The sequence below is a fragment of the Talpa occidentalis genome, unplaced genomic scaffold (genome assembly GCF_014898055.3).
Source record: "Talpa occidentalis isolate TD23 unplaced genomic scaffold, MPIMG_talOcc4v2.1 talOcc4.14, whole genome shotgun sequence".
Taxonomy (NCBI): domain Eukaryota; kingdom Metazoa; phylum Chordata; class Mammalia; order Eulipotyphla; family Talpidae; genus Talpa; species Talpa occidentalis.
In genome coordinates this window covers 33,715,089-33,739,863 of record NW_023601433.1, presented here as the reverse complement: position 1 = coordinate 33,739,863, position 24,775 = coordinate 33,715,089, and the positions used below count along the sequence as shown (strand labels likewise).

Genomic DNA, 24,775 nt, shown 5'->3' with positions numbered 1-24,775 from the left:
AATATTGAGACTTATTTTGAAGTTTCTGTCAGCTGGGTGGAGGAGGGCCTGAATGGGTACAGGGATGTGCTATGTGTGTGTGGGGTGACTTGCTTGTGTTTGTTGCACCATAAAAACCCTCTATTCTGTGGTTCAGTATTGGAGAAATGGCAGTTTGTGGGCTGTGAGTGCACTTCACAAGTTCACTACTAATCACGTGGAATGGAGGAAGGTGCCATTCTTTACTTCTTTCTGGGGAATGGCCTATCTGGAGCATTCCAAATATATATGGGTTTCTTTTCTGAAGGATCTGACCTTTTATACCATTTCTGCTTTGACCTCATCTGCTTTGACTCTTGGCTTAGGTGGCAGCTCTGCCATCTCTGTCTCCTGCCTAAGGCTACTGCTTTCAAGTCCTCTCTCTACCCCTCAGCTGTTCATGGAAACACAGTCTCCTCCACGTCACATCTGTGCAGTCTCTGTTGGTCTCCAATATTTAAGAGATGCTTTAGTTTCACCCAGATCCTCCAGGTTCTTTCAATATAGTGTCTCTCTGGTTAACTATTAGATGTTCCTCTGACTAGCAAAGCCTCAATTCTCCCCTATTACTGACTTGGTGATATCTATGATCATGTCTTTAAACTTCTGAAGGCAATGGTTAGCTAGACCTAACTTAAGTCAACCTAAGCTCAAACTTGTATCAATTACATATATCCTACATCAGCCTTGACAGAAGGAGAGTATTTTCTTCTGGGGATTTCTGTTATTTAGTTTAGTCTCTTATGTTACTTTCAATGTCTAAAACATACAAACATTCATAAAGTGAGTGAAGAAACAAGGAATAGGACTCAAAGTTAAGAAAATAAAGTTAAGAAAGTGAAAGTTGATCAAATGAACCAGATGATGACATAATCTGTTAACTTTAGACTCATGATATATGTGCCACAGAATTAGTAAAAATATGGAAAGTACAAGCAAACATATGGCAAATCTCAGTGGAGTGTAGAACCTATTTAAAAAGGAAAAAGAACCAAATGACTTTGCAAAAAATACAACTGCAAAATCAAAAACAATTGATTTGATTAATTTAATAGTAGATAGGACACAGCAGAGGAATAAAACAATGTATTTGAACAAGTGGATATAAATGATCTAAACTTTAAAATAAATGTAAAAAAGAAACAGGCTACTTGAAGCCTGGGGAAGTTTCAAATAGCCTAGTTATAGGTCATTAGAACCTCTGGAGGGAGAAAGGGAAAACATTTGAAGATAGAGTAATTGAGAATTTTTCAAAATTGATTAAGATTCAGCCTTAGGAGGAGATTTAGAGAAAGATTGGATATGAAAGGGGTTAAGAACTTCCCTTCAGATTGTATGTTCAAGGGATACTTGTATGAGACACCTTGAGTGAAAATCGTAAGCCACAGTAAAATATAGTTGATAGCGTTCTAGGGTGAAAAGTCAAGAGCAATATTCCTCAAAGTTATTCTAGGGTTTGAATACAATAGAAAGTCTGTGGCAGGTGAGGAAGGGAGACCTGTAGGAAATAATTTGCAAGGATTGAGATCATATGTGATCTTGGTTAGGCCATTAAAAGAAGTGTTGTACATAACCTGCGATGGTCAGTCATTGTAGAGTCTTTATGTATTTAATGCAAATAGTCTGAACTAGGAATGACTGGACGCATTTTTACATCTGATTGCCTCATTTTCCCTTTGGAGGAATAAAAGTGTTAATTCAGAAAATCCTTTTTGTTGGCTCTCTAATCAAGTATATCAGGTAGCTCGGTGATGATTTTTGGTTAAGGAGCACCATGATTTTAAAGGTTACAAAATCTGCTCACAATCTTTCCCTTTATTTATTCATATTAGAAAAGGAGTCACAGTTTAACCAGGAAAGTTCCCATCAGCAGAAAATAGTTAGATTCAATTTCCTCATAAAGTCAGAAGTGAGATGATCAATGTTTTTGCCACTGTGGTGATATTTAAAATGGAGCAATATGGAAGTTGAAAGAGACATTATATACCTGAGCAGAAAGTTTTATTACTATGAATATTACTTAATAATTGTTCTGAATGCCAGATCTTCTGTATTTCTTATGACTAGAACCTCCCATGAACCAAAAAAAAAAAAAAAAAAAAAAAAAAATCTCACTTACTAGAGCTCCAACTAGTGCTTGTTTTCTTTAAAGAATACCAGGTATTTAATCTCTGAGTTATAAGTACATTATCCAAGGTCATCAGAATGGGGAAGATTGCATGTTTGTAGGTAGGCCATGGGAGTATGACATAATTTTTTTCTTTAAAAAAAAGGTTTAGGGGCCTCCCTGGTGGCACAAGGGGTGTAGGGTAAGGAAAAATGTCAGGCTTTTTTGCCCTCCTGCCATCAGGACAGATGATGGATCCTTGATGTCCTGAGTGCATGCCTGATGGTGGGCGCCTGGAGTAGGGTGTGGGCATGGGTAGATGGGATGGTAGATGGGATTCACCTGGGCTGAGACTGGGCTTTTTTTTTTTTTATAAGATTTATTTATATAAGCACTGGGTACAGTCAGAAGCGCGGGAGGGTGAGAGAATTCACCAGAGCCAGAGCGGGGAGCAGAGCAGGCAGAAGGACCGAAGTGCGCTGCTGAGGGGAGCAGCGGGTGGCAGGAGAGGTCTGCATGCCATGTGGGACCCTCCTCTGGTGGCCAGGGAGCAGCCGGGGATCGAACCGGCGCTGCAGAGGCCATGGGCAGCTTCGCAACCCAGCGCTCAACCGCTGCGCCACTGGGGAGGCCCGAGACTGGGCTTTTAAGGCCGGCGTCATGGGGACACCAGTATGAAGCCGAAAGAGAAGCCCGAAGCAGAAGCAGAGAACGCCAGAGAGCCCAGATAGAGTGAAGATTTGCTGGGGGCTGGGAGGACTGCCAGCCTCCCAGCACCCCAGCACTCCTGCCTGCCACGTACCCGCTGAACCCCAATAAAAACCTGCAAAACCACTGAGGACTCTGACTCCTCCTTTACCCGGTCTGCATGGGATCAGAAAACCTGCACTGTGTCCTGTTCCTGACCTCATAAGGGGTTAAGACACAACCTTTCAGGTTGTCTGCAGCCACTGCAGCCTGAGTTTGATCCCCGGCCGGCCAAGGAGCAACCCACATGGTGCAGCGACCTCTCCTGACTCGCCTGCTGCTTCCCTCAGCAGTGTACTTCAGTCAATTCATCTGTTCTGTTCCCCACTCTGTCTCTGGTGAATCCTCTCACCCCCCACACCTCTGGCGTGTGGCCCAGTTCTTGTATGCGTGAATAAATAAATCTTTAAAAAAAGGTTTAAGTTGGTTTAGGTAAAGTTTTATCCATAGATGCAATACAAAATCAAAGTGATTTTATGGTAGATCTATTTCCAAATTTCGAGGGAACGTCCCTATTATTTTCCATAGTATTGATGGTTGAACCAATTTATAGCCCATCAACAAATGTATGAGTTCCCTTTACAGCACATCTTCACTAGCACCTACTGTCTATTATCTTCTTAATGGTACCCATCTTCACAGGTGTGAAGTAATACCTCATTGTGGTTTTGATTTACATTCCCAGATATTTAGTAATGTTGACCATCTTTTCATGGTACTATAGACCATTTTGATGTCCTATTTGGAAAAGAGGATGCTTGGGAGATAGAATAAGGCTGATGTTCTTAAGGGTACAAACTTACAATGAGTAATAAATAAGCCATAGAGATCTAATTCGCAGTACAGATCTAATTCGCCAATATAGGCAACAGTATTTTACTGCCACCATGAAATTTGCTGAGTCTAAAATTTAATTACTCCAAACATGATAAAAAAGGATAACTTATGTAATATATCACAAATAAGTACAATTAAAAGAAGAGATATATGAAAAAATGTTTCATACACAGCTAAAAATAAAATGAGGCAAAACAACAACCAAAGTAATTACAAAATCATTAAAAAGAGAGAGACATACAAAAGAGAGATATTCCTGCATCGTAAGATGGATGGAAATAATATAGTTCTCTTGGTCTAGGTTTCTAATTTATTTCATTCTTTTGTCCACTTTTTTGATTGGGCAATTTGTTTTCTTTTTGTAAAGGTTTATGAGTTCTTTGTATGTCTTTGACATCAGCCTTTTTTCAGGTGTGTGCTATGTAAATATTTTCTCTTATTCAGTAGGTTGTCTTTTTTTAAAAAAAAAAATGATTTATTTATTTATACAAGCACTGGGTACAGTCAGAAGCGCAGGAGGGTGAGAGAATTCACCAGAGCCAGAGCAGGGAGCAGAACAGGCAGAAGGACCGAAGTACACTGCTGAGGGGAGCAGCGGGAGACAGGAGAGGTCTGCGCACCATAGGGGACCCTCGCCTGGCGGCCGGGGATCGAATCAGCACTGCAGAGGCTGCCGGCAGCTTCGCAACCCGGCACTCAACCGCTGTGCTACTGGGGAGGCCCCAGTAGGTTGATTTTTTGTTTTAGTTATGGTTTCTTTGTTTTAGTTCTCATTTCTTTTTACCCATTTTTCCCTTAACAAAAGTGGGTAAAAGATCTATACAGACACCTCTCCAAAGAAGACATCAGAATGGCCAACAGGCACATGAAAAAATGCTCACAATCACTTATTATTAGAGAAATGCAAATCAAGACCACAGTGAGATACCATACCATACCTCTGAGAATGGCCCATATCAAAAAGTCTAGAAAGAAAAAGTGTTGGCAGGGGTATGGAGAAAAGGGAACCCTCTTCCACTTCTGTTGCAAATGCAAACTTGTCCAGACCTTTTGAAAAGCAGTATGGAGGTTTCTCAAAACATTAAACGTGTATCTGCTATTCCACTCAGTAATTCTACTCTTAGGCGTCTACCCCCCAAAATTCAAAAACACTAATTCAGAAGGAAACTTGCACTCCTATATTTATTGCAGCTATTTACTATTTACTATAGCTAAACTATGGAAACAACCTGAATGCCTCAGAACAAATGAGTGGATCAAGATGATGTAGTATAGATACACAATGGAATGCAACTCAGTCAAAAAAGCTAAACTCATGTCATTTGTGTCAACATGGGTGAGGCTGGAAGGGATAATGCTAAGGAAAATATGTTAGAAGGAGTAGGATAAATGCCAGATAGTGTCAAATATGTGGAATATATTAAAATTAATAGATAATGACTAAATTAATAGATAATGACAAGCTGAAACTTACCTTTTTTTTTTTTTGAGATTGATTTATTTATGCATACAAGAGCTGGGCGGCAGGCCAGAGGTGTGTGGCAGGGGGGGATGGAGAGTGAGAGCATTCACCAGAGACAGAGTGGGGAACAGAAAAGGTGGATCTAGTGAAATACACTACTGAGGGGAACAGTGGGTGAGTCAGGAGAGGTCTGTTGTGCCATATGGGTAGCTCTCTGGTGAGGGATTGAACCCTTGCGCCACCAGGGAGGCCCAGAAAAACTTACCTTTGATAGCTGACTACAGAACCGAGATATCAAAGTGGGAGGACATCAGGAAGAGGAAAGAACAGGGGAGGGAGGCACAATGGCCTGTGGTGGAGTATGGGCAAGTTAGTGGATGCACTATGGTGGCAATACCTGATGGGGATACCCCAATATTCCCTCAGTAAACAATACACTTTTTTTTAAAGATTTATTTATGCACACAAGAATTGGGGTACAGGCCAAAGGTGCAGAGGGTGAGAGTATTCACCAGAGACAGAGTGGGGAACAAATAGATAGATTAACTGAAATGCACTGCTGAGGGCAGCAGCGGGCGAGTCAGGAGAGGTCTGCTGAGCCACATAGGTAGCTCCATGGCCAGGAATCGAACTTGTGCTGCAGAGGCTGTGGACAGCTTCACAGGTTGTGTTTTAACCCCTTGTGCCACCAGGGAGGCCCTAAACTTTTAAAAGTATATGGAAGTATTGATACACACATGCTATATTAGTAATATATATATATATATATTATATATATATATATATGGTGCTAATTAGACCAGGCACATGAGATTGATTTTATCATAGACTGTTCTTGACTTAACTCTGCCTTACCCATGCAAATAGAGAAATTCAATGGGAATTAGCCCCGTGGGAGAGGGAATGCCATATAAAAGCTGAATTAGTGGGAGTAGTCCAGTAGGCAGGGACAGACATTTATTCTTGAAGCCTGTGGAATCAGATAGGGTTGCCATAAGGGGCCACCCAGAACAGTGAGGTTTAAACCACTTCTAAAGCAAGAGACGAGAATTAAAAAAAGATATTTGTAATACTTAAGTTCCCAGAGTTTATTTTTAAAAATATACGTCTGTTCCTGTGTGCTACTCAACCCATTTTGCTTGTTGATAAGCACATTGCCGAAAGTAATGATGTTCAGAAGGACTGAGCCACTGATTCAGCTTCATAAATTCCTAAATTTGCCAGCCAATTTTGAGTGCACAGCCCTAAATAGCTAGGATGATGTACCATTTAGGATAAACTCTTGAACTGTTTAGGTTGTAGTGTAAAATTTTACTGGAAAATTCCATAGATTGAATCTTTAAAATCTGATAGGTATATTTTGGGATACCTATGATGCATTTAGATATAAGAAAATATATTTATGGTTCAAAGAATAGCTTTTGTCACCAGAATCACTTTCTTTTTCAATTTCCCTTTCAGTTTTTCTTTATCTTTCAGTTTTCCCAACTGAATCTTTTCTATTTCATTTTTTTTTTTTCTAAATCTGCCAGAAGCATATGGGCACATAAGCTGAATGCATATTTCTGGCAATTATAATTGCAAAAGCTTTGCAAAATTATGTGATGATTTTATTACCACTCTTACTACCTACTGGAATTTATTATGATAGATGTTCATAATTTGTTAACAAGCATTGTTTGAGGGTCCCTTGGAATGGAGTATGTGGTTGAACCTTTCCTTCTTTCAGGTTTATTTATTTTTTTTTTTTTTAAAGATTTTATTTATTTATTTATACATACAAGCACTGGGTACAGTCAGAAGCGCGGGAGGGTGAGAGAATTCACCAGAGCCAGAGCGGGGAGCAGAGCAGGCAGAAGGACCAAAGTACACTGCTGAGGGGAGCAGCGGGCGGCAGGAGAGGTCTGCGCGCCATGTGGGACCCTCCTCCGGTGGCCGGGGAGCAGCCGGGGATCGAACTGGCGCTGCAGAGGATGCGGGCAGCTTCGCAACCCAGTGCTCAACCGCTGCACCACCAGGGAGGCCCTCAGGTTTATTTTTAATTAATGGTATTCTCCAATATTTTGTGTGTCCACCAGATGGTGTCTATCCATGTTTCCACAAAATGCAGCTTTGGCTCAGAATGCCACCTCCACAGTCCTCCTACAATGCTCAGCTAATGTATTTAGACTAGCTTAAAAAAAAAAAAAAAAAAAAAAACCAGCATGGCCTCAAGATTCTTTCAGTTTTGCTTTCCTAAAGGTATTGAAGCTAATCTTATGGGAATATAAGAAAACTGATTTAAGTTAGAAAAGAAAATGTTATGGACAGTCAGTATCACTCTTTATAATTTGTCAGGCTCTAATAACTACTAAAGAAATTCCTTTATATTTATATAAAGAAAAATAAGGAATTGAATTTTTAAAATAATGGTGCAGGTATCTAGTTGAACATGGTGCATTGACTACATAGTTCATCTGAGGTCCCTTCCTAAAGAACATGTAAATGCCAATAAAAGGCATACACGACAAGGCCAACAATCAAGAGGAAAGGAGTCAGGAATGGGCTAGAGATGCTCACATATTGTTTTGAATATGTAGCAAGACCGGAGAAAAGGAGGTAGATTTAGCAAAGAGAGAGCTGTGCATTAAATCTGTACATGTCAGTGAGTAATAATCTGTATACTCCCAGAAATGCATGATTAGAGCTTCAGGGACTGCAGAGGGCAACGATAAAGCACAAGGTCAGATGTTAGGAAAATCCATACATATAGTATTTATACTTCCACTTTCCTCCCGTCCCTTATAGCACTATTTTGTCTTCCACCTACACCCCAGGGTTTATTTGACAAAGTCTAAAGGCATTTTTAGTTGTCCCAAAATAGGGATGCCTTTAGCATCTAGCAGTTACAGGCCAGGAATCTGATAAACATTTTCCGGTACACAGAATGGTCTTCCATAGCAAAGGATTATCTAGTTCAAGATATAACTAGTGCTAAAATTGAGAAACTGTGTTCTAAGGGGAGGAGAGGCAAGGACTGAATGCAGGGAGCTAAGCTTAAATCAACATATTGAACAGTGGGAGTTCCAGTTCCCTTCTATTTCTAGAATATTTAAAGCCAGACAGGAACTGAGGTGATTCTTTTCCTATGACTATGAGGACCCTGCTAATAAACACCCTGTTATTTCCCAGTCATCCAATATCATGGCCATCAGCTGACGATAATACCAATAAACACATGGTCCAACTTTTTAATATCTTAGTTCTAAATAAAGTATTAGTTCTTAGTTCTAAATGAAAGAAATTCAGAAACATTTAAGAATTAAGAATCAGACATCTTAGAATAACCTCTACAAAAAACACACATATAAATAAAGTCAAATTAAAATTTAAAAAGGAGTAAACAGTAGAAACTAAAAACACATAGAAAAAGAAACACTTAAAAAATCTGTTAATATCTGCGGAGATAACAGATAATAGAAAATGCAGTATATCTTATACAACAAAGAGAAATCAAAAACAAAGAAAATCTTTTAGAAATTAAAATATCTGTGAACTAAAAAAATAGAAGTTAAATAATACAGTGAAAAATTTATTAGAAAGTATAATAAGAGGTATTTATAATGAAAGAGAAAAAATATCTGAAAATCAGGGTGGGAGGCTTTAACAAGGTAACATTAGATGTTTTATAAGGGGAGATCAAAGATAAATAGTAACAGCAAAGAAGTGAATGAATCAATTAGTGTTTATATTTTTAATATTTTGAGCAACATCCATATATTTTCCCACTGCTCCTTTTACTCTGCGGCCTCTTAACACTGTTTCTGGATTTTTTTTTTGATGTCTATTTAACACTTATGCATTTTTTTCTTTATAAAATTACCTTTTAATTTCATAGTTTTGCAGCTTAAAAAAAACTGTGTAGGGCCTTCCCTGGTGGCGTAGCGGTTGAGCGCTGGGCTGCCAGGCTGCCCACAGCCTCTGCAGTGCAGGTTGGTTCCCTGGCTGCTGGTGAGGGTCCCGCAAAAAAAAAAAAAAAAAAAAAAAATGTGTAATGTGTAGTTAGCAGATAAGAGTTCTCATAAAGCCAAAACCAAATTTCGCCAATTTTAATTTTTAAGTATACAATATTTTCTTTCATCGTTGTTAACTTTTATACAATATTGATTTTTCCCCTCAGGTGTAGACCCTGTAGTTCATCCTGGCACCTGTGATCATATTCATACTCCCTTGTACTCTTTCCTCCCCTGTTTTGAACCCTTCCCTTTCACCTCCCCTCCTGTATACCTCAGATCTATAGTCAGCTTGCAAGTTTTGTCTTTATTATCATTTGTCTCAAGGCATTTTTTAATTCTTTTTTTAATTCCCTCATTAGCCCAGTGGTATTTGCATAGCCTGTTTATTCTTCACTTAATGAGGATCTACTTAATTTTTTTGTGTGGTTGTTTCTAGTTTGATACCTTTATGACCAGAGAAGGTACTTGGTATACCTGCAATCTTCATGTACTTGTTGATATTTGTCTTGTGACCCAATATGTGGTTGATCCTAGAGAATTATCCATTTGCACTTGAGAAAAATACATATTTGTTTTAGGGTGTGTGTGTGTGTGGGGTGCATTGTCCTATCTGTTTGAAATCTCTACCACCTATGCATTATCTCTGATTTGTTTTTCATCAATGACAACAAATGTCTGATGTATTTTGGTGGTCCCCTCTTTTGCTGAGTATATATCAATGAGTGGTATGTCTTCTTCTTGTATTATCCCTTTGATCATTATATAGTGTCCATCGATGTCTTGTGTTTGTCACCTTTTTTAGCTGGAAGTCTATTTTATCTGATGGAAGTATTATTCCCCCTGCCTTCTCTCAGTGTCATTTACTTGTAGAATTGTTTCACAGTCATAAAAATTAATGATGTGACTGGACCACTACCTGAAATCAAGACCTAGTTCAGATCCTCCATGAAAGGTGAGGGTTAATAAATATATTTAAAAACAACTGCATTCACTAAGTTCCTGAAGTTTTCTGCCCAAAGCTTAGCAGATATTAGGTGTGTCCCAAAACTAAATATTAGTTTAGTGAATGAATGGATATTTCAAATATGGACCTTAGTTCCACCAAATGTGGAAGAAATAAGATCACACGGAATCCTTATTGAACATAATGAGGAAGGATACCAAGCAGGTGAAATAAGCCTGACTCACAATCAGAGAGTTCATGAAATGAATGAAATTTATCCAGTTATGGAACTATGATAATCCTGATAAAATGCACTTTCAAAAATAAGATAAGGGAGTTAGGATGTATCTTGACAGCACTTCACTCCCTCTCCTAGATGTTTAACTAACACATTTAATGAGGAACTTTAAATTATTTTGAAAGTCACAGAGACTTGACTGGTTACCAGAGCTATGAATAAATGTTGCAAAATAGGTGTAAAAGTAGGTGAATAATAGTCTTAAAAAATTGGTGTCAATCTTCAGAACAATAGCATGATTAACATGAGATAAAGTCAGAAGAATGGCAAATGCTCTAAGGCTCTCAAATCCCAAGTAGAGAATTAATTATGAATTTTTTCAAGGTTTACAATTCTACTTGCACTATCCTCAAACTCCCCCTATAGATCAACTCTGTCCCAACATCTGGAAACCATTCTGTTTTGTGTATTAAAAGGTAGAAATGTGAAAGGAGATGACTATCCACTTTCTAGTATGCTACCCAGATAACACAGGATCAGGTTGACATAGATGCTAATATTTTACCTCACCATTGATATGAGTAATGAGAATTTTGTAGTTTTTTCTCCCTCAGACCAAGAGTCGATCCAATGTGTACCATTGGCTCATTTATATTTGTTCTTTTATGTGTAAGTCCTTCATTTGGTAAATGTCCCAAGTTCTTACCTTTATTTATCCAACCAGTACAAGCCCATCTTGGAAACTTGTCTCCAACCCCAGTCCTCTAGCTCTCAGTCTGTAGCTTGAGGATAATACTGTTTTCTGATTATATTCCCATGGCTATTCTCCATCTACATACCCAAAACCTCTCTTGTCTATTTGGTCTCTGTTGCCTTCCATTCAGTTGAATATCTGATAAGTTTGTTTTGATTGTCTTCTCTTTGCCCTGGAAATCATACCCTAGGTTTACCCTGGGTAAACACATGATACTGGACACTGGACAGTTGAGATCAAGACCAGTTTTTTAAGTGCATACACTCACAGCCTGGGGGGAGAGAATACCCACTGAGAGCACCATGAAGGCTGCATTTGGAACTGAACAAATGGCAGCCAGCCTTTTGTAGTAGAAGATGGGCTAACATCTGGTTCCTATGGGAAGGAGTGAAAGGCTCATTTGAAAATTTCATGGGCTAGCAGGGAAATACATTCTTCTACAAAAGGAAAAAAAAATTGTGTCTGCTGCTCTTGAAAAGAAAGACTGTTTAGCTTTGGACACCTTATTTATGCAAGTTCAGTGTTGAGGAGAACTTGCAATTAAACTGTTTGGGGCCTTCCTGCTTTCTCCCAGAGGTCAGGTCACATATATTATTGGACTTTAATTTAGGTGTTAATAGCACAGTGTCTGTTTTCCATTTCCTGCACCAAAAGTGTGTGTATCTGCTTCATAATTTCTCAACCACTGCACTTGCTCTTCTGTCTTTTGTAACATCATGAGAGAAAGTCAATCCACATTTACTGAACTGATTTATTTAGTATTATGAGATAACATAGAATATCATAACCTCAACATTATCTCCCCAAATAAGTTAACTTCATAGCTTAGTGAAATAAGGCTAAGGGATGTCCTAACCAAAGTCACATAGTAATGACCAGAAAGACTGTTTTTAGAAGATGACTGTATATTTTAGTTTTTCCGTGAGTAAACAGAAGTAATTTCATATTTCCTGAAAAGGAACATTCCTAAAAGTAGAGAAATAAATTCATCATGGATATATTAGTACTTAATTCATAATGAAGTAGCTGCAAACATACAATGGGGAAAGGAAAGTCTTTTTAACAAATGGTGCTGGGAAAACTAGACACATGTAAACTAGACACAGGTAACTCTGTGCACAAATATAAATTCAAAATGGATTAAATACTTAGATACAAGACCTACAACAATTAAATGTATATAAAACACATGGACACTATTTGTGATGGCATTAATGATAAATATTTTTTTTGTATAAGATCCATATGACAAGAGAAATAAAAGAAAAAAAAAACAATTTGGGTTACCTCAAAAAAACAATCTTTTACACCACAAAAGATATAAGTAGATTTGAATGGGAGAAAAATATTCACACATTGCACAGCAAGTTATTATCCAACAGAAACTAATACCTCAGTTCAATTTAAAATAAAAAAAAAATAGCAGCCCAAATAATAAATGGGCACATATCTGAACACAGGTCACCAAAGAGGATATTTAAAAGGACAAAATTTATATGGAAAGTGTTCATTATTACTTTTAATAAGTAAGATGCAGATTAAAACCACAATGAGTTACTATCCCACACCTGTGAGACTGGCCCATATTAACACATGGGCTGTGGTGGGGGACCATGGTGCTTTGGCAGTAGCATGGCTGCGGTACTGTATCTGGGGATAGGGGAATCCTAGACTGTCAAAACACTAGCACAGATGTAAAATGATAATAACAATAAAATAAAGACAAAAAGAAAAGATCCCCAACAAGTGCTGGAGAGGATGCAGAGAGAAAAATAACCCTTTAAACTGTTTCTGGGAAGGAATATAAACTTACCCAACCATTTCAGAAATGGTTTGGATTTGCCTTAAAAAGTAAAAATTGAAATATTATATGACTTTGAAATTCCATTCTTGGGCATCTATCCAAAGAACTTGAAACTATCTACTTGAATTATATGCCCTACAATATTTTTGAGGCATAATTTCTAATAGCTGTGACATGAAAGTATCAACTGATAGAGTATTGGATTAAGAGGATACAGTGTATTTACACAATGAAACACTATTCTTCTATGAATAAAGATAAAATTCTACCATTTACAGCAAAATGGAAGGATTTTGAGGGAATTATGTGTAATAAAGTAAGTCAGAGTGGCAAAGACAGGTATTAGATGTTTACATACTAATGATTCATCAAACAAAATACTTATAATAACTAGTGCTTACCAATAAACTAAGTGAGACTTCTGAGTTTAGGAGGGAGGTGGAAAGAGGAAAGAGACAAAGGAGTATAAGAAATGGTGATGGGGGGATGAGAGTCAACTCAAAGGCAGAGGGTAGTGGGGCAGAAGGAAAAGATATGACCTGAATTTGCATCGTCCTTTCTCTGTTTTTTCCCTAGCTCCTCTTTCCGTTTTGGCTTCTTCTTCTGTGGTGATGATGTGATGGGAAGATATGAGATTCAATTTAGAGGACAGGCAAGGATTCACCATGCCTGAGAGGCTGGACATTATTTACTTGATTCCTTCAGCTAGCACCACCATTCTGTAGCAGACGCCATGCCAGACACAGCTGAAGCACATCTGAACAGGGCACAGCCTTTCCCAGGAACTGGCAGAGTGGTGTCCAAACAGACCAGTCAGTGGGCAGCAACTACATGGTGTGAAAGGGACCACCCCTGGAAGAGTACAGGTCTGGGATGTGTGGCACCAAAACTACTCTAAAAATTGGGTGGTGACAAGATTCCAAAGAAACAGTTGTGAGTGGACTGTCATGAAAGCAGTAGGGGAGAGGGATTGTCCCTAGGTCAGAGCCATGCATGTTTAGGGACCTGTCAGTGACTTCTGATGGTGGAGTGATTAGGAGTATGAGTGGGGCAGAGGCAGCTCTCATAAATTTTCTTTACTTTTCTTCTTTTCTTTATCCTTCCCTTTCCCAGAAAATCCCTTCTTTGCATATTCAGCTGGGTATTGCTCAAATTTTTTTCTTTTTATTAATTTTTTTAGATTTACTTTATTTATTTATGCATACAAGAGCTGGGGGGCAGACCAGAGGTGTGGGGGGTGAGAGGATTCACCAGAGACAAAGTGGGGAGCAGAACAGGTGAATCTACTGAAATACACTGCTGAGGGGAGCAGCGGACAAGAGAGGAGAGTTCTGCTGTGCCATGTGGATAGCTCCCTGGCCAGGGATCGGACTTGTGCTGCAGTGGCTGTAGATAGCTTCATAGTGCTGAGACTTAACCCCTTGTACCACCAGGGAGGCTCGCTAATTTCTTTTTAAAGAAATGTGTACACATGCAGTTTGCAGCAACATGGATGGAGCTAGAAGGGATCATGCTCAGTGAAATAAGTCAGAAAGAAAAAAAAAAATACTGGATGTTCTCACTATAGCAGGAATTTAGAAAACCTAAATAAGGGACTAGGAAAAAGACTAATTAATATAAAGTAAAAATCAAAATTGACAAGCAACTATAAACCAGAGACACACTATGGGAGGGTGGGGGGGTGGGGTGGGGAGAGGAAGGATTAGGGTCAAAATAAGGGGGGGGTGCAATTGTATGGGGAATATAACCAAAATGAAATGAATACGTTGTACAAAAATGAAAAATGATGTAAGAATTACATAAAATGAAATATTAAAAAATAAAACAAATGAGCTAAAAAAAGAAATGTGTTAGTGAAGAATTACTTGTCTATAGCATTATATATTGTACAAAATTTTAAGACCTGTATACATTCAGGGTAGAGTGCTTAGTGGCTACTAATAAGCAACATGAGAACTTAAGGATTATCTATTATTTCCCATAATTTGGAGAGGAGAGTGATTTGCCTACCTTCTACTTACAACCACAAGCACAGCATATATTTGAATCCTCAACATGAACTCCTATAACTTCTGACTTGTTCTTATAGCGTTTCCCTTGGATGTTAGAGCACCCAGGCCTATTTCCCCTTTCTTGGTCCCCAGAGTTTCAATGTCAGGATTTGCAACAATTTGGGAAATGTGAGCTCCACAGGGCAGGAGTTTTGGATTCTTTTATTTTCTACTCTATCCTTTACATACACCATGTACTTTATAAGTGCTTACTGAAGAATGAATGAATGAATGAATGAGTTGTTTCCATATAGGTTCACCTACTCCCACCGGTCACCTCCTAGACTAAGGAATGCAGACTCCATGTAATTCTGATCAGTATGCTATTTTTCTGTCCATTGTGTACTTGACATATATTGAAAGATGGCCTTTGTGCTTTTACTACTTAGACAGAGACGTGTCAGGAACTTGTCTAGTGGGTTTTACCCTCTCTGCTATATCCATATTCTCTGGAGCCATATCTTCAAATTAGAGATTCCTGTTTGGGCACCGTTTCTACGACAAAGAGCTATTGACTACACTCAAGGAGGAGTTGTTGCAGGAAGTATGTCCATTATTAGAAGTTGGCATAAATAAATGAAAGAAAAATATTGATATATTGTTTTTCTTTATGAGATGGTTATAAATATGCCAAATTCAGAGGGTGTTTTAAGTCATGGCTTTCTTGAAGAAGTGCGGTATCTCTGTTTAGAAATGAAGAAATAAAAGCCCAGGAAGTCATTGAGGAAGAACTCACCCACAAATTCTAAACCGTATGATTTTTGTAATTATGTTTTTACTAACAATACTAACAATGTGAAATATGGCCACAATTTTGAACTATTAATTCAAAGGCTAAACTAATTTTCATTTTGCTTAGAACTTTTTTGTTTCAAGCTCACAAAAGAGTATCTCTTCCCACAGTGCTGTACATTAAGGACAGGTAAAATATCCTCTCATGAGAATTTAGATTCAGGGGGCCTCCCTGGTAGTGCAAGGGGTTAAGATGCAGCACTATGAAGCTATCGTCAGCTACTACAGTGTGAGTTCGATCCCCAGCCAGCTAGGGAGCTACCCACGTGGTGCTGCAGCAGACTTCTCCTGTCTCGCCCGCTGCTCCCTTCAGCAATATATTTCAGTAGATCTGCTTCTTTTGCTCTCCACTCTGTCTCTGGTGAATGATCTCACCCCCGACACCTCTGCCCTGTACCCCGGTTCTTGTATGCATAAAAATTTTTAAAAAAGAATTTGGATTCATATTTTAGAAGTACATAATGTGTTCCTAACTTCATTGTCTGTTTTAGTACTTATATATCTCATACCTTTATATATCATCCTTGCAGGTCTTTGATGACAGGTTCATGCCTAATTAATACTTGTCTCACAGGGGGGCTGCAATATTATTTACTGCTCAATAAATCTTTGTCAGATAGAATTAAAATATTCAAAGTGCTTTTAAAATTTTTGGAACATGAAAAAAAGTGCAGTAGTCCTTGGAATTGATGCTACGAATGTAAAAAAGTTAGAGAGGGTAAAAAAGGAAAATAGTGGCCTTGGTTATGTGGCAAAAAATAAAAAGGAATTGGGGTTCATACTCTGCCTGCTGTATAATTTTCCTGTTATGAAGGAAGGTTCATTATTGCAATTGACGCCTACTGTCATGGAGAATCACCATTCCTATTTAGATGTAGAAATAAAGAATGATAATGTAGATTTATAATAATTACTTTCATTGAGATGGGAATATGAATTACCATCTTACTAGGCAATAGTCATTGTTGTAGAGAATTTTCCTTATGTCTTGCTTTCCAGAGATCATATGAGTAGCTTTTTCTACTCCATGAATTTTTGCTGGTTAAAATTTAGGCTTCCATGATGATCAGAGTTTCTAGTCCAAATTAGTTTTAGAACCTCCCAGGGGTTGTCTCTTCCTTGTTTAAGACTTGAAGAGGTTTGTTTTGGGTGAACTTGGTCATTGCTAACATAGGCATAAATTAAAAGAACACATGCCTTATAATTTCCTCATTTATCTACTCTGTTCCTTAAAAGACATAGTATGCATGTATAGGTTACTAAAAGACTGCTGTTGGCCTCACTAACTATTTAAGTAAATTAATTGTTTTGGAAAACCAAAAGTTTTAATATAAATTATAAGATTCAATTAAACAAATTTTGCTACTAAAATCCTATTGCTTTCTGTGTCTAAATCACATAAAACCTTTTGTCTAGAATAGTTTTCTCATTTCTCTCCCACCTACATTTCTTGTAAATTTGTTTTATATATTTTGTGTATAAGGCTTTCTCTCAGGGGCTTCCCTGGTGGCCTGGAGGTTAAGTCTTGGTGCTGTTACTGTGAAGGCCTGAGTTTTATCCCAGGCCAGTGAACTGCCACACACATGGCACAACAGACCTCTCCTGTCTCACCTGCTGCCTGCCTTAGCCATAAATTTTGGTAGATCTGCCTGTTGCTTCCCACTTTGTCTCTGGTGAATCCTCTTACCTCCCACACCTTCGGCCTGCACCCCAGTTCTTATACACAATAAATAAATAAATCTTTATTATTATTATTATTATTATTATTAAAAGGTTTATTTATTTATGCATAAAAGAGCTGGAGTACAGACCAGAGGTGTGGGGGTGGTGAGAGGATTCACCAGAGACAGAGTGGGGAACAGAACAGGCAGATTGACCGAAGTACACTGCTGAGGGGAGCAGCAGGCGAGACAGGAAAGGTCTGCTGCGCCATGTGGGAAGCTCCCTGGCCAGGGATCGAACCCGCACTGCAGCAGCTGCAGACAGCTTCATAGGTTGTGCCACCAGGGAGGCCCAATTTTTTTTTTTTTAAGGCTTTCTCTCATTTTCATAAGAGAACTGAGATTCTCTGAGATTATTGACGTCCTACTATTAATTCTACTTCATTATAAAAAAAGGGAAGTCTTTCCAGATTCCATAAATCAAAGTGAATGGGATGAAATAAAAAAAGAATTCTCAACCCAGAATATACAAATCGTGGATATAGTCTCAATAAATAGTTAATAGACTCTATTTTTTCCCATGGTGTATATAAACCACATTTTTTAAAAATTTAAGTAAGTTTAGTTTACACACTAAATTTGTTTCAGGTGTATAGTATCTCACCTCACACTGTGCTCCTCAAAAATGTCAACACCCAATCTTCTCCCTCAACTTTCCTCCTTTCCATCTGGTAACCACCATTCTGTTTTCAGAGCATAAGTTATGTCATCTTCTTTATGTAATCATCTGTTCTTGGGCCCTTTGACTATTTCCCATTCATGGCTATTGGGAGAATGTCAGTTGCCCAGATCCAAACTCACCAGTTATGGCAAATTATTGTCATTGCTGTGTATGAGGATATATTCTTGTTTGAATTTATTTTATTTTACTTATTTTTAAGATTTTTTTTTTCTTTTTTTGTACAAGAGCTGGGGTACAGGCCAGAGGCACAGGAGGGTGAGATGATTCACCAGAGACAGAGCAGGAACAGAACAGGCAGAGTGACAAAATACACTGCTGAGGGGAGCAGCAAGCGCGACAGGAGAGGTCTGCCTGCCAGGTGGGATTCTCCCTGGCCAGCCGGGATCTAACCTGCACCACAGAGGCTGCGGACAGCTTCACAGCACTGCGCTTAACCGGCTGCACCACTAGGGAGGCCCTATTTTATTTTCTTAATGCATGTTTTCCAGTCATATAAAATGTTCCATAAAATCTAAAATAGTCATCTATTCACATGTATTTGATGTATAATTCAAATGTATTTGTTTCTAATTTCAAATACTACTACTAATAATAATGTGCTATGTAACTTCAGTTTCCCATTTTTTGTTAGAAAAAACATATTCTAATATTTATCTGTTTTAGAAATATTTTATTTGTGGTTTCTAAATACATGGCATTGAAGAGAAATACATCCACAGAATTTAACTTTCCTATTAACATAGAGATGAATGTACAGCTTGCCCCCAGCTCTTAACTGCCACATACATATTCAATAAACAAATGCAACATGGTCCCTTATAGACCTTTTATACAAACCAAAAACATTCTCTGATATAAATCTAAACAAAGTATGTGATTATTGGATTAGATGGATTATAAATATTCAATTCTGTGAAGCACTGTCAGATTGCTTTTTAGAATGGTTAAGGTTTTAATTTCATCTTCCGTAGTATATTTGTTGTATATAATATTTGTATGAGATAAGCAGTCCGAGTTACATAATATCTTTGAGGTTGCCTGGCAGAAACTGACTCATTTCTGGTCCTTCCTTCAGCTTAGGGGCAAAAGGTGTATACAGTCATAATTTCTATTGACACTAAAGGATTATTCTTCACATCAGCAAGATAATGTTTCCATAGGCCCCTTTATTCCTTAGTTAATGCTTTCAAAATGCTGTTATCTAATATCAAACAACCATATCATTAAAAGAAATAACAATAGGAGATGCTATCCAGTGCATTCATATCAGCTTTATACAGAATTATCTACAAGTTATCAGGAAATCAGATAAATAGGTACCATGTACTCCTTTGCTTCCCAGAATCGGCATTCACCAAGCAAGGCAGCTGATATTTACCAAGAACCCAGCACACTCAGTTTTTTTTTCAGCATCTATTAAGTATTGCTGCAATGCCTGTTGTAATCATTGTACTATTAATTTCATTCTTGTTCTTTTTTAAGTGATCAGTTTTTTTCTTTCCAATAGTATTTTTTATAATACTCTATTTTTCTATAATTTTGTGACATTGTAGAGATATTTAAATTATTCTTTATGTTCATGTTTTTTTATTAAGTTTCACTGTAAGATGTTATGGTGTAAATTTTTGTATCGTTTGCATTTTCTCAATGATATGTTTCCAGTGGGTGTTTCTCATTTTTATTTATTTTTTTATTTTTTTAAAGATTTATTTATTTATTTATACCAGCACTGGGTACAGTCAGAAGCACGGGAGGGTGAGAGAATTCACCAGAGCCAGAGCGGAGAATAGAACAGGCAGACTGACCGAAATATACTGCTGAGGGGAGCAGCTGGCGCAACAGGAGAGGTCTGTCGCGCCCTGTGGGACCCTCACTAGTGGCCGGGGATTGAACCGGCGCTGCAGAGGCTGCGGGCAGCTTTGCAGCCCAGCGCTCAACCGCTGCGCCACCAGGGGAGGCCGTCTCATTTTTATTTTTAGAAATTCTTGGTCATTATATTGTCAAATACATTCTCATTTTCGATTATTTTTATTTTATTTTCCTTCTGGCACTGGTGTAAAATGGTGTAACTTACAAGATATTAATATAGATACACCTGGGGCCTCCCCAGTGGCGCAGCAGTTGAGCGCTCATCTGCAAAGCTGCCCGCAGCCTCTGCAGCGCTGGCTCGATCCCAGGCCGCTGGGCGAGGGTCCCACATGGTGTGCAGACCTCTCCTGCCACCCACTGCTCCCCTCAGCAGTGTATTTCGTCAGTCTGCCTGCTCTGCTCCCTGCTCTGGCTCTGGTAAATTCTCTCACCCTCCCGTGCTTCTGACTGTACCCAGTGCTTGTATAAATAAATAACTAAATCTTAAAAAAAAAAATAAAATATAGACACACCTGGATTTTATTTTATTGGTATTTGTGTCATCTGTTTTTCCCTACTTGTTTTATTTTCACTTTACCAAATTAACTGTGAAGTGAGATTCTAGTTTTTGATTTTTATTTTTAATTGAGGTGCTATTTAGATCAATTATTGCCACTGTAGTGCACCCACCACCATATCACCCACAGTACACTATCATAGTCCATTGTGCTTTCTTCCCTCATTTTTCTTACCACTCCCCCAACACTTCCCCACCTTGGTGCTTCAGTTCCTTGGTCAGCTATCAACGCTTAGTTTTAACCTTGTTTTTTTCTGACTCTTAGTTTAGTTGCTTTATATTCCAAATATTAATGGCACTGTGCAGTATTTATTTTTCTCCTTCTGACTTATTTCCCTTAGCTTTATCCCTCACAGTTTTATTGCATTGCTGGTTTCAATTCTCTACAATTTTACTAAGAATTTTTATATCTGTGTTCATTTCAGAGATTGGCCTATTATTTTCTGCTTTTGTGGTGTCTTTATTTGGTGTTGGTATTAGAGTAATGTTGGCCTCATAAACATGTTTGGAAGTATTCCTTTTTAAAAAATTTTTGGGAAGAGTTTGGTCAAAACGGGCATTAGTTCTTTTTTGAAGTTTTGGCAGAATTCACTTGTGGAACCCATCTGGTCCTGGACTCTTGTTTTCTTGGAGAAGCTTGATTACTGTTTAAATGTCCTAGCTTGTGATGGGTTTCTTCAAGGTTTCTATTCCTTACTTACTCAGTGTTTGATAATTGTATAATTCTAAGAATTTGTCCATCTTTTCTAAGTTATTGAATATGCGATCATATAGATATCCATAGTAGTTGCCAATTATCCTCTGAATTTCTGCAGCATCTGTTTTGATTTCTCCTTTTTTCTTATTATCCTATTTATTTTCAATGCCTCCCTTATTTTCTTGGTGAGCCTTGCTAGAGGTTTGTCTATTGTGTTTATTTTATTTTTTTTTAAAGGAACTGGCTTTTGGTTTCATTGATCTTTTGGCTGTTTATTAATTTTTATTTCATTTATTCTGCTTTGACTTACTATTTATGTTTGACTAGATCTCAGATTTGTTTGTTTTTATTTTTCTAATTCCTTGAGTTGAGAAAGAAGGTTATTCATTTGAGGTCTTTATTGCTTTTGGATATGGATTTGTATTACTCTATAGTCCTTTCAGAGTACTGCTGTTGTTGCATCCCATAAATTTTGTATATTAGTGTGCTTATTCTCATTTGTATTGAGCGTTAAAAATTTTTTTCTTAGATTTCTTCATTAATCCTGTAGTCTTTTACTAGTGTGTTTTGTTGTCCAATCTCCATGTATTAAAGGATTTTGTTTTGATACCTTTATGATCTGAGAAGATGCTAGGTATGATTTTTGTCTGTGTGAATTTGTTGCTATTTGTTTTGTGTCCCAGAATGTGGTTTATTTTGGAGAATGTTCCATGTGCACTTGAGAAAAATGTGTATTCTCCCTTTTTTAGGGTACAGTGACCTGTAAATATGAGACTCTAATTGTATCTCATATTTTCAAGAAATCTAGATTTTTAGGAACTTTTGATATACAGTGTCTTTCTACCTGCATGGAGTTACACATTTTATGTTTTAAATAATAGTAAAGTATCTGAGTTCGAGCCACATATTTAATAATTGGGCTTGTAGAGTAAAAGGTAATTCCAATTCAAGTATACTTTCTGTATAAATCTGACAAAGCATCTCAATTTTCTGCACTTTTGATTCCTTATCTGTGAGCCAAGTTACAATAACTGTCCTTTTCTCTCATTTGTGAATGTGAGTAGAAAGAATTGGGAGGTGGCAAATCTCCTTAACTATAGGGCTATAGACCTTCTGAATCAAATATTGATGTTTGACTCTTGTTTTGGATAGAATGAAACTCTTGTTTTACTCCACAGAGGGAATTTTAATTTCATTGATATTTCTTTTAAATTAGATCATGAGCATTTTGAAGGAAGGAATTGATGTCTTCTCCGTATTACCTAAGACTGTACATGGCAACCTTAAACATTGAAAATTTTTATTATAAATTTTTGTACTTTGGCAAAATTTCAGTTGGTTGTTTTAACTTTTTTTCAAGGTGTTCTGAAATAAAGCCTTAGAACAGTAATGTAGAAGTTTGAGGACATCCTTTATATGGACTGAATGTTTTCATCCCCTCAAAGTTCATATGTTGAAATTCTATTCCCCAGTGTGATGGTATTTGATAGTGGGTCCTTTGGGAGGTGAGTAGATCATGAGTGGAATGACTGGTATTAGTGATCTCTCTCTTCTCTCCATAGGAAGACAAGAAACCATTCAATAAATTCAGCCATGCTGGCACCCTGGTCTTGGATCCCAGGCTCCACAACCATGAGAGACATTTTTGTTGTTTAGGTTATTCAGTTTAAAAAGGGACTAAGATACATCTCAAGAAAAACTCTTTTCTTTGGATTCTATTATGTACAAACATAATCTTATTACTACAACCATAATCCTTGAGCTACTCCCATGTTTTCCTTGCCCCCTTTCAACACAGCATCGCAATGCATTTCTTAACAATACCCATTAATCGCCAAAAACCGTGACCTCTGCTTAGTTCTTGCCTCCATGTTTTTACAACATGGGATACTTTCAACCTTGTTTGTAAAATCGGCTTTATCTCTGACTGCATCTTTTTTGACTTCTTGACAGACCGAAGAGGTAGCTTTTACACTTCTAACCTCAAAATCATTAGTTTTATAATGTGCAAGGGGAAGGACCATAGATCCAGAAACCCTAGGGGAAATTTTCAATATCTATACACCCCACATTATTGTTGTGAACCTCATGTGCCATGAAACAGAATTATAAAGAGAGGAAACATCTACTTTGGCCAATGTATATAACTGACTCAATAGTAAGCATAAAGTTATCAAATGTCAATTATATTGACAGGTGCTATTTGTTAGAGGAACAAAGGGAGTGATTTTTCATCTGTGCTGCTTGCGCAATGAGAGATCCATTTTCATTTCCACTACAAAAAGAAAGTGATTTTTGTTGAATGGAATTTAAACCCTCTTTTCTACTATTAGAATGCTCAAAAGGATGTTCATGTCTTAAAGATTATAGCAAGAATACTTACCTGGCAGGGGAGACACCACGATCATGAAGGTGGTTCTCTTAGGGCGAGGCTTGCCCACTGCACTCCGGATGTGCTGCTCCCTGCGATTTGCCCACATGTGGGAAACTCGACTGTATAATTTGTGGTAGTGGGGACTGCATTCGCGCTCTCCCCTGGAAAAAAAAAAAGATTATAGCAAGAAGGGAGCCTTCACAAGGCATGAAGTAATGATGTCAGGTTCACATTGAACTATGTAGAACACAAACTCATAACAGGGAGATTCAAATCAGATCAAAGCCACTCTCCTGGCCATACTGAGTTTCCTTTCTCACCTATCTATGAGTGAGAAGAAATGTAGAGACTTACTAGAATCTACTGCTTATATCTTACTAATATTGTGTTACATGCCTAGTAAATGACCGTGGTTCTCACTCAGAGTTATTAGTAATAATATTGTTTGTTTTTAGGATTCTGGAGTTAAGTTGCATAAAATCAGATAGAAGAACAGGTAAAATCCTACTTGATGCTCAGACTAGAAAGAAAATCACTAGATTTCTGCTCCCGGCCTTTATTTGATTTGGGATTTTTACTTCTAAGTGTCTGGAAAGTTATAATTTCAGAGAATGAGTACTGCTGATTTCTCACCAAGACAGTAATCCTGAGGATAAGATAGGCAGTATGCTTCAGCCGCCATAGCAGACCCAATCTTCTCTGCTCCAAGGTCCATGCAGAATAACCTCTATCCTTGAGGCCTGATGGCGCAAGGGGTTAAGCACTGCACTATGAAGCAAACCACAGCCTCTGCAGCATGAGTTTGATCCCCAGCCCTCCAGGGAGCAACCCACATTGTGAGGCATACCTCTCCTGTCTCACCCACTGCTCCTCTCAGCAGTGTATTTCAGTCAGTCTGCCTGTTCTTTTCCCCACTCTGTCTCTGGTGAATCCTCTTACCCCCCTGCATCTCTGGCCTGTATCCCAGTTCTTGTATGCATAAATAAATAATCTTTTTTAAAAAAGAATAACCTCTATCCTTCTTAATGCACCATTCTAGGGCCCTATTAGAAATGGAAACAATGTATAATGCCGATGCTAAAGTAGGGTAAGTATTTACCATTTATTATATACTTAAAAAGTTTCTGA

General features: G+C 38.0%; 1 protein-coding gene and 1 non-coding gene across 6 annotated transcripts in view; both read left to right on the top strand.

Annotated features, from left to right (window-relative positions):
- The window catches only part of RGS7 (regulator of G protein signaling 7), a 502,597-nt gene that overhangs the window by 98,223 nt on the left and 379,599 nt on the right, over nt 1–24,775 (top strand). The gene's annotated exons all lie outside the window — the stretch shown is intronic.
- Nucleotides 23,649–23,810, top strand: LOC119245343 (U1 spliceosomal RNA). The gene has a single exon (XR_005125280.1). It is a non-coding gene; the product is annotated as a U1 spliceosomal RNA (small nuclear RNA).